Raw genomic sequence first — 10653 nt, 5'->3', positions numbered from 1 at the left:
TGTAAAATGCTGAAGTGAATGTGGTTTAAATTGGGTATGGTTTTGGGGGGTGGAATGTTCTTGAAAATCATGTGGAAGTAATAAACAAGGTTACTAACTGAATGCATTTAAGTTATAGGCAAAATGAGAAGGCTGTAAAACTAGATTTGTTTTTGTTTGTTTTTTGGGCATGCCCCACAAGGCTTGCTCTCATATACATACAGGTAGGCAGAGATGTAATAACTGAGGCATTCTAATGTAAATGTGCATATGCCTTAAATATGACAGACTATGGTTTTTTGTTTTGTTTTGTTTTGTTTTTCGGTCATTTTTGAGACAAGGTCTCCCTGTAGCCCCAGCTATCCTGGAACTCACTATGTAGACCAGGCTGGCCTTGAACTCACAGAGATCTGCCTGCCTCTGCCTCCCGAGTGCTGGGATCAAAGGCTTGCGCCACCACGCCCAGCTCAGACTGTTTTTAAACTGTAGTATCTTTGAAATTTCACAGTTTTCTCTTACCCCTCCCAAATTTTCTAATTACATGTTTAACCATTGCTCTAGTGATATTACTTGTCCAAGAGGATGGAAATGAGTATGTCCAATCCTGTGGTTTCCCACCAAGGACTGGCACAGAGAATCATTATATAATTAATTTGTTTGGCAACATTGGAAGAGTTACTAATAAGAAATGGCAATGCTCTCTTTGGAAAGCATTGGAAACTTTACAGCTGTTGCCTTCCTCTTTATCTATGGAGACTGGGCCCACCCGGCTGGAGGGAGAGCAAAGGGAGGGGACTGGTCCAGGACCCTGTGCAAGGACTGCCTATTCCCCACCCCCTCCCCTGCAACTCTGCAGCTGTAATGTCACAGGAGAACAGATGACCAGCTTGCAAAAGGCCCTAATGCTTAAGCTGAGATCCCTGAAGGAGGAACTGGTGGAAGACTTCTGATCACCTTGGTGGATAAGTCTTATCTTATCATATAACTGGGATGTGACCATCTTCAGATCCCTCAACACCCTCTATGAAAGTGGTTACTTAAAGGCACATATAAAATTACCCACACTGACCACCTATCTTCAGATTCTTGGCCAAATTGTGACACACCAGCATTTATGAGAATGGAGATGTATGGATTTCAATTATTCATCTGCCTGGAGATGACCCGCAGAGTGGAGAACTGCCCTCTGAAATGTGGGATCATATTCAGGATGTGAAGACTATTCTGTAAGAGTATTCTCAGTTTAATGAACCCAACACTGTTTCCCCAGCCACAGTGGATGCTCAGTTATGTTCAGGAAATGGAGGGACAGGAAAAGGAAAAAGCAAAGAGCTTGCTGAAATCATTAGGAAACAGTGTTAGTGACTAAGGCTAAAGCAGAAAAAGATGGAGTGAAGGTCCCCACAATCCTGACAGAATAGTGCCTCAAAATTAAAGTGCCTTCCAATGCAACAGCTCAGATTTGCTTTATGATGACTAGTATGAAGAATATCAGTGATGAAGATGAGGAGGAAGAAGATGTGAATTGTAATGATGATGATGATGATGATGATTCTGTAAATGAGGAGTCAAAGTGGTGCATTCCTTTAGTGCCAGTGTACTTCCTTGCTGGCTCAGGCCAAAGGGAAGAGAGCAAGTGTGGGCCTAGCAGTGGCCCCTCAGCAAAAGCTTATTCACTGGGTGGGGAAAGGGAACACAGCTCCTGCTGACTGCGGTTATGGCTATCACTTGACTCTTTTCCACAAACTTTTATTGTAGAGAAAATAACCCTCCACAGAATGTCTGAATTCTTGCATTCTTTAACCTTTCATCACTGTATTGATTCTTGTTTAAAAACCACTACAACCACCAAACTCCAGCCCCACTTCATCTCTGTGGAGTGGTCACAACAACAAAAAAATTTTTTGTCTGTTTTTAGCTTCCTGAAGAATGAGTCTAAGACATTTCATGTGTTCAAAGCTGGGAACTCACTGGGAGTTCACAAGTGCTGGTTATATTTAGTAACAAAAGAAAATGGGGGGGGCAAAAAAGGCACAAAACAAACTAAAAGTTGCATGACAACAACAACAAAGAACCACAACAAGAACAGCAGCAAAAACACAGCAATAATTTTTAAAAAAGCAATTTTCCAAGGTTTAGCTGCTTCTTTACATTAATTCATGCACATCTGTTCAGCCCTGTGATGGTAAATTGTGTTTCTTTTCCTTCTTGGGGCTGGGATGCTCTGGGAATCAGGCATTAGCTCCTTGCTAAGCCTGATGAAATGTACTTCTCTGCCTCCATGGCCTCATCGAAAGGTGGAAGCCTCAGATAGTCTGAGGATATAAACCAGGTTTTATTTTTGGAATCTATTGGAATCTAAAGGTTGAAACAAATATTCGTACTTTACATGGAACTGGGCACTTGGTTGCTATTTATTTGAAAGGTAGGGTAGTCTCTGTTTTCCCAGAGTGGGACAAGTGAGGAGGAGGTAGAAGTTAGTGTGCATGGATTTTTAGTGATGAAAGCAAAGAGGTGAAAATCACATCAGTTTTGATTGACGCTGCTGAGAAGGAGAAGTGAAAACCACTGGCAGCCATTGTTGGGGGAAGAAACATCTGTCTTCTGTGTTTAATGTGGCCTTCCTCTCAAAGACACACTTCCACTCTGAATACGCTTTTATTTAAGTAGCTACTCAGTATTAATCTAAGGAACTATTCAGTATTACTCCATGGTGATGTGTTTAGATTTTCACTTTCATTGAGCTGCTTATACAGATAGTGATAAACATGGGTGCGTGTGTGAGAAAAAATAAAAGAATTTGTAAAATACCTGTTCTGAAAAACAATGAGGAATGTTTTACAGTGATGCTAAATCATTTTTTTCCAACGCCATTACAAATCTTTAGTGGGAAGAACTGAGCCATTTTGTGTTTTTTCCATGCCAGATCTTTAGCTCAGAGACTATCAAGAGCTGAGATACAATAAATTTTAAGATTAAAGAAAAATGAACAAACAAAAATTGTTGCTATGGAATTTAAGAAAAATGGCAACTGATGTTTCTGAAGGTTTATGACTTCGGATGTATCAATTCGAAGCTTCTACGTATTGAGTCTTTGGAACAAACTGTGAGGTAATCTCTAGTACTATCCTCATTTTAGAAGTGAAGCACCAGAGGCACAGAAAGTTAAACTGTTTGCCCCTGGACTGCAGCAGGTAGAGATGGAGATAACCAAAGGCTGATTCTAGGCTCCAGCAGAGGCACAGAAAGTTAAACTGTTTGCCCCTGGACTGCAGCAGGTAGAGATTCTAGGCTGATTCTAGGCTCCATGTCAGGATACCATTCTCCTGCCTTTCCCATATGGACTTTCATGGAGCTGTGACAACATGCCTTTTCATGCTATGATGGGGGCAGTATTATGAACTCACACAGCATAAGTTGTGGATGCGGATGCCAAGTCTACTCTTACTTCTCACTTAGTCTAATTGAACCTCAATATTGGCCTCTGTAAAATCACAATCCCTTTCTAAACCCTCTTTGAATAACAAAAATCATATTGGTACTGGAAACGACAGAAATCAATATTAATATTTCTTGATTTCTATAGGGAGGCACTGGATCAGTCGTCTTTTCACATTGAGCCATTTTAAACTGTTTCTTTTCTCAAATGTTTTTTATATTTCAAATCTTATTTATTAGTATATATTATTTATGTGAAATAACAAGGTTAATTATGACAGTTGCCAGCGTCGGAGACTTTCCTAATGGCCTAGGTGAAACTCAACCATATGTAGAGCTGGGTGTAGTGCTACACACCTGTAAAACAGTATTCAGAAAGCTAAGGCAAGTGAATTTCCAGTTCCCAACCAGCCTGAACTACACAATGAGACCTTGTGACTAAAGAGGCTCAGGAGGAAGACTAGGAGGAGGGGGGGAAGAGGAGGGCTTGGGGACAGTGCATATCACTCGTGCTCATTGTAACAAGCGATTCTCTCTTTGATATAGAATTGCATATTTTGTTTTACATTACCTCCTGTGATGGCTAATCCTGGGTGTCAACTTGACTGGATCTGGGCTTAACTGAAATTAGAGAGATCTTCTTAATTGGATCATCTGAAGCTGGAAGACACACCCTAAATGTGGGTGTTACCTTCTGATGGCAGTCCCTATAAAAGGCCTTGGCAGAGGAGAACACCTGGCTTCTGGCTGCTTGCCTTCTTTCTCACTGGTGAGTTCGTCTTGCTGCTGTAGACTGAAGACTAGCTGATCTTTTGGAATTTGTCAGACCTTCAGCACCAGATTGGGACTACTGAGACATCCAGCCTTGTGGACTGAGTGACTACAGATTCTCAGCATCTCCAGTGTGGTGCAGCCATTGGTGGACTACTCGGACTCTATCCTGTGAGCTAGGCTGATAAATCTCTATACATATATATTCATTCTACCAGTTCTGTTTCTTTGGAGAACCCTAATACTCCTCCACAAATATTTGCTGAATAATGAGACTTCTATGTGAGTCAGTCAGTCTTTATTACATTTTTTTCTTACTTCAGAATGATACGATGTCCTATTTAAATTGGAGATGTGCTATGGATTTTCATAAATGCATGACACTCAAGGAAACACGTCAGAGTGGTTATGTGGGTTACCTATAGTAAGTCAAATTTGACGGTGAAAATTTTTCTTTTTTTTTTGTTCTCTATCTTTTTATTATTGTTGTGATATTTGATAGAATTTAAAAAGACTCTGAAATTACCTAGGCTTAATCTTTACTCAAATGCATCACATTCCATAAGGGAATTCACAATTGTACATTTATAAATGTGTAAGGCCATGACTTATAATTATTAATATGCACATATAGGAACTTCACTATTTCTAAAGAATAAATATGAAAGAAAATAAAATGAGGTGTGATTTGGGTATTTCATTTTAATGTCAAGTGCTCTTTGGCAGAATCAGCAATTGCTAAGAAGTTTTGGAATCAAGTACTAATCCTGGTTTTCTTTTCAATATTTAGCAATTGGCCTGTAATTGGCCATTAGTTCTAGCTCTTGTTTTCTCACTGCCGGGTTTCTCGTCAGCACCTGCTGTCCTGACCCATGAACAATCGTGCGTGCTGTTTCTCTCTGGCCCTGCCTTTTCATGCCCATTTACTATCATTTAAAGTATATCGAGTGAATCTTTGTGAACTGAGTAGTTTAAACCTTGTACTTGTTTTCAAAATAGTACGAAAGCATACAAATACTTATTTTCCTCCTATTTTTGGAAAAGGGGAACCTGATCTATCGGACTTCCTCAATGGTGAGTGGATTTGCCCATTTTAGAATGCCTCCACTCCTGCCTTGTAAAATTTTCTCTGATGCAGTAGTAGATCCAAGTCTAACCAAGGGATTTGTTCTTCCCCTCTCTTTTCCCTCATTGCACTGTCTAGGTACCTAGTCCTCAGGTTCTATGGCTAAGAAAAATCTTATATGAGTTACACTTCATTAAACTCAAAAAACCTGGGCAAATCGTGCTTCTATAGTTAAAAATAACACAGAGTTCAACTCACACTTTTGCCATACTTAAGCAAAGAGCAAATTAGATTATTTGATATGAAAATAGCATTTGCGTGAGGAAACAATTTGGGAGTTAGAAGAGTGGGAAATAGAGAACCACATGGGGTCAATATTAAGGCTAATTTTTTCCCCACTTTATATGTTAATGTTCTCGGAGAAGGAACACTACGTTGCAAACTGACAAGAACAGCTGAATAAGCCAAAAGGTGGTACGAAGTGGAAGACAAGAGAGCAAATAGCAATATATGGGAAGAAAGGCAATTCAGAAGGAGCTGCGTGGAAAGTGTCTGCTTTAGCAGTTCAGTGTAAAGAACTGCAAGGTAATGAGGCCAGAGACCAAAACAAAGGGAGTTAATAAACAGCTTAATAGAGGCTCTCTACAGCAGTCCAGTGGGTGGCCGCAAGGAGAGGGCAGATCTGAAACTGCCGTGATGGTTATGCATTAAGCCTTAGGATTCGAGATCAAAATCAAATTAACAGGCAGTAGAAATGGTATCTGGGGAGAGCTCTGTACATAAAGCGCAAAGTGACATGGCTAATTCATCAAAGTGTACAGGCAGGGGATCAAAGTTGGCTCGGGTGAGGGAAGCCAGTCACGCTAAACTAATAGTGAAAACACACTATTCATAGTAACTTCTGTGTTCAGTCTTTTTTGAATCCACAGAAAAAGAAGACGAATCACCTGCCACCGAGGATGGAGGACTGAGGTCCTGTTTGTATTTTTTCCTAATTATTGAAGTTTGGGAAGAGGCAGTTAAATGAGAAGCCTTTGTTACATCCTGAACAGAAGGATACGTGGTTCACTGCAGGGCTGTGGATCTTTCAATTTGTTTAGGGATCTTCTGGGACTTCTATTGAATTTCAAAGGAGGATTCCACGATTCCGCATCTCCATTATCCTTCAGGTCACATCAGTGCTACCAGAACCACATTTTGAGAGATGAAATATAAATATTAGTTCCTGAAATTTTTTAAAACCTCTAAATCTCTATTCCTTCCCCTGTGGTCCAGGAACAACTGAATGTAAATTTTATGTATTCTATTAACTTAAAATACCAGAATCAGCTTTCCTCTCGTCTTGAATTTTATATTTAGATTTAAGAGCATAGAATGAACTGTACATGTAGGCGCTGAAGAAACAAGTGCATGTTATGGCATGTTTTCTCTAAAATTTTCCTAAATAATGTCAATTTTGAACTATCTGGAAACCATCACATTATAAGATAATTTCTTCCATACACCAAAGCCCAGCTTCTTTTGGTTTTCTTATGAATCCACTGCCCCTTGTATTAGCACAGAGTGATTTAAATAAAATCCAAATGGTAACAATTTAATGTATGAAAATGAAAACAAGATTTACTGATTTTTTTCAACTTTTTGATTTTGAAGTTTTGACTCCACCTTGCCTCTAAATGATATTATGCTAGTAGAGCATGAGTTTATTTGCAAAGTGAACAGCTGAGTGGAAGTGATGTGGGAAGAAGCTCCTTCGGCAAGCATAAGTTTCTTCCTTGGGTCATCTTTCTCCCAACTGCTTTTTGTAATTATGTTTTCTGTGTCTCTTCCTCCCAGCTTTACCCAGGTGGGATTATGGCATTTTACTTATTTCTTTGTCATATCAGCCACACACTGGATTTTTAGTGACGATAGGTATATTAGTTACTTTTCTCTTGCTGTAATAAAATGCCATGACCAGAAGCATCTTATGGAAGAAAGTTAGTTGGGCTTACAGTTCCAGAGAGAGTGTCTATAATGCCAAGGAGGCATGGCAGCATGGAGGCGGGATCAAGAAGCTGTAAGATCACATTTTTTTTCCACAAAAATGAAGCAAAGGCAGCAAACTGGAAGGGAGTCAAGGCTATAAACACTCAAAATCGGCATCCAATGACTTATGACCTCCAGCAAGGTTTCACCACCTAAAGGTTCCGTGGCCCCCACAAACAGCACCACCAATGGAGGACCAAATGTTCATATACATGGATCTATGGGGGTGTTTCTCATTCAAACTAGCACAATTGCCTTTTATGGAAATTACGTCTTCAAGATATGAATCTGATAAATGTTAAATACATACTGAAGTAAGGCATTGTGAAAAACTGTAGTAATGGTGATAAAACTGATGTTCAAATACAAAAAAAAAATTCCTCTGTACCATATAAAAGGAAGAGATAGAGAAAATTAATGCTAGATTTAAATGTTTCTGCTAAACATAATAAAGATGAGCAGTGATGGATCTAGAAAGGAAGCTGGTACATAAATCCCTTCAATGAGGTTTAGTAGAATGAAAGAGCCTGGAGTCCAGGATCTGGCCTTGAAGTGAGAGGAGCACACTGAACAGAAACAGCACCATGTATGAAGATCTAAACATGATGTGCCCTTAAAGGAAAGGAGAGACTTCCCTTTAAACTCTTTTAGAGAAGCTTCATTAAGAGTGAAAAGAGTGGCTGGAGAGATGGATCAGCAGTTAAGAACATTGTTCTTGCAGAAGACTGTGGTTCGAATCCCAGCACCCACATGGCAGCTAACAAGTGTCCGTAACTCCAGTTCCAGGGGATCCAACAGGTTCGTCTGTCTTCTGTGGGCATTGCATGACATGGGTGCACTTATCTACATGCAGGCAATGCACTCATATACATAAAATAAAAATAGTAAGTAAAAAATGGCAAAAAAAAGGAGTGAAAAGGGAGGGGGGAGAGAGAGCCATTTGAGAAGGATGGTAGAGGGAGGACAGAGAGGTCTCTTCTCTTCAGAGAGCATCTTTCAGAGTAACATGTCTGAGCAAATTCCCCTGAGGATTCTACAAACCATATTTCCAGAACAAAGGCAAAGTCTGACTTTTTATAACATTTTAAACGTGGCTGGAAGTTTCACATAAAGTCATACAGTTCAGCATATCATATAAGACACAGAGCATGGACGTGCCAGGTGTCATAAATTGAGAGCTGCCAAATCACAGCACTGACAGCTTCTTAACTCTCTGTCTCAGAGAGAACGTCAGGGAGACTTGGTCTGATTCAGGCTGGAGGATCTAGAAAAAGGTGCTCTAGCCTTACCAGCGTTTTCAATTTATATAAAATGAGCTACAAGTAGAGGAACGGTTTCATAGGTGACAAAAAATAGAAGAGGAGATGGGGCCCAAAGAAACGGGGCAGTGAATTTGCTTCATTGGTTTCTTTGGGATGTGGTGTAAGAGCCTCTTGGTTTTTAGTAAAGAGTCAGTCGTTGGTTCCTACAATAGAGCCCTTAACAGATTAGAGTAAATTCATCCATATAAATCAGTGTATCTTAAACAGTAGCCTTGGTAAAGTAGATCTGAAGGTAGACTAAAGTAGGACATACAAATTACAACAGCTATCTTTACCTGGTATGGGTCTAGAGGTCTATGAAATTTTTGAAATTAGGTTTTGTATTCAATTTGTTAAGAGGAAGTTAGATAGAAGATTCAATGACAGAATAGACATTCTGAACTGTGTACTTTTAATATGTTTAAGGTAGGTTAGAGAAAGTTATGGGAAAGTACCAGAAGGTAACATAGGCTTAAACAGAATTGTATTTGTCATAGATATCCCTAAAGTTAAGCACTATGAGTTCTCATCATATGAATGTTATTAAATACAAAGAAGGGCTGCTGATTGCTTTTTAAAAGATTAAAGGGGCTGGAGAGATAGCTCAGTGGTTATAACAGAACACCGACTGTTCTTGCAGAAGAACCTGGTTCAAATCCTAGAACCCACATGGCAGCTAACAACTGTCTGTAACCCCAGTTCCAGGGGATCCAACAGCCTCTTCTGTCCTCTGCGGGCATTGCATGACATGTGCCAGGTATCATAAATTGAGAACAATTTTATGCCTACATACAGGCAATATACACATATACATAAAATAAAAATAAAGTATTTTAAAAAAATATTGAGATGATCCAGTATAATTGGATTTTGATCAATACTATTTTAATAGTCTATGCTTATAAATATCCATCACTGAAGTTCTAACAACCCAGCGGCAACTTGTTGAAGTTCTAACACAGATGTATCTTTTTGTTGGTAGTGCATCATATTTTTGTATGTGGACATGTTGCCTCCTATTTCCTGTGACTAGGAGTCTATCCTAGGTCTGACAAAGATGATGCTGAGGCATCAGGAAGGGATGTCTTCAACAGAGATAACTGATTACCAGAGCCATTAAGGAAGAAATCCTAGGTCATAGAAGTTCGTGTGCTTTTATGACCTGGTCTAATTTTTGTTGTCTGCATTTGAAACAATATTTTTATGTGATATTCTGAAATTTCAAAAAAATTAAGACACAGTCTGTCTTAAAGAGGTGAGGACAGCAGGTAAGGGAAGCAAATCAGTGGATTTGAAGCTAGAAGAGCACTGCCCAGGCAGTGGCTGTCCAGCAGGTGCTTTTAACCAATAGAAAAACATAAATATGCCTGTAATAAATTTATTATATTATGCCTTCACATATGTAATTGCATGCATATTGTACAATGGCAATGAAGGCCAAAAGAGTGTGTAAGATTTTGTAATTACAGAACGTTTTTAGCCATCATGCGGGTGCTAAGAACTGATCCCAGGTCTTCTGGAAGAGCTGTCAGTGCTCTTAACCTTTGAGCTGTCGTTTCAGTCCCTTACATGCTTTAAAAAGAGAAAAATCAGAGAGGAAAAAACAGAACATGAACATTAAAAAGCTCCATCCAAGGAAAGTGAGAGACATCATGAGAGGATACCAGAAAAACTGGGGCAGGATCCAGATATGGTAAGTTGAGGGCTGTCAAGTCACTGCACAGACTGGTCCTTAACTCTCTGTTTAGAAGAGAGCCACAAGGAAGCTTGGCCTGATTCAGACTGTAAGATTTGGCTCAAAGGTAGAGAGTACTGTTCTATTATTTTCTGGATTTGATACTTTACAAAGAATCTCCAGGCTGTACAAGTGAAATCATATATTTTAAAATAGGTTCATTTCCTATTGTCAGAATTTGCTTCAGTAAGATGCTCATAACTCTATGAATAGAAAATATTTGATCTATGCAGATAAACATCTTCCCTCTCCATCACCTTTACATACCCAAGTCAAACCATCCATCAGCAACAAGATGAAGAAATCTGAACCACAAACTCAATACTTGATGTTAC

At 39.4% G+C, this 10653-nt stretch overlaps 1 pseudogene; it reads left to right on the top strand.

Moving 5' to 3' along the window:
- The first annotated feature begins 728 nt into the window (after positions 1-728).
- On the top strand, positions 729-1688 carry LOC103738447 (annotated as a pseudogene).
- Positions 1689-10653: the final 8965 nt, after the last annotated feature.

The sequence above is a fragment of the Nannospalax galili genome, unplaced genomic scaffold (genome assembly GCF_000622305.1).
Source record: "Nannospalax galili isolate Female #2095 unplaced genomic scaffold, S.galili_v1.0 scaffold95, whole genome shotgun sequence".
NCBI lineage: Eukaryota > Metazoa > Chordata > Mammalia > Rodentia > Spalacidae > Nannospalax > Nannospalax galili.
Note: the sequence above shows the minus strand (reverse complement) of the source record. Positions and strands in the feature narration are given on the sequence as shown.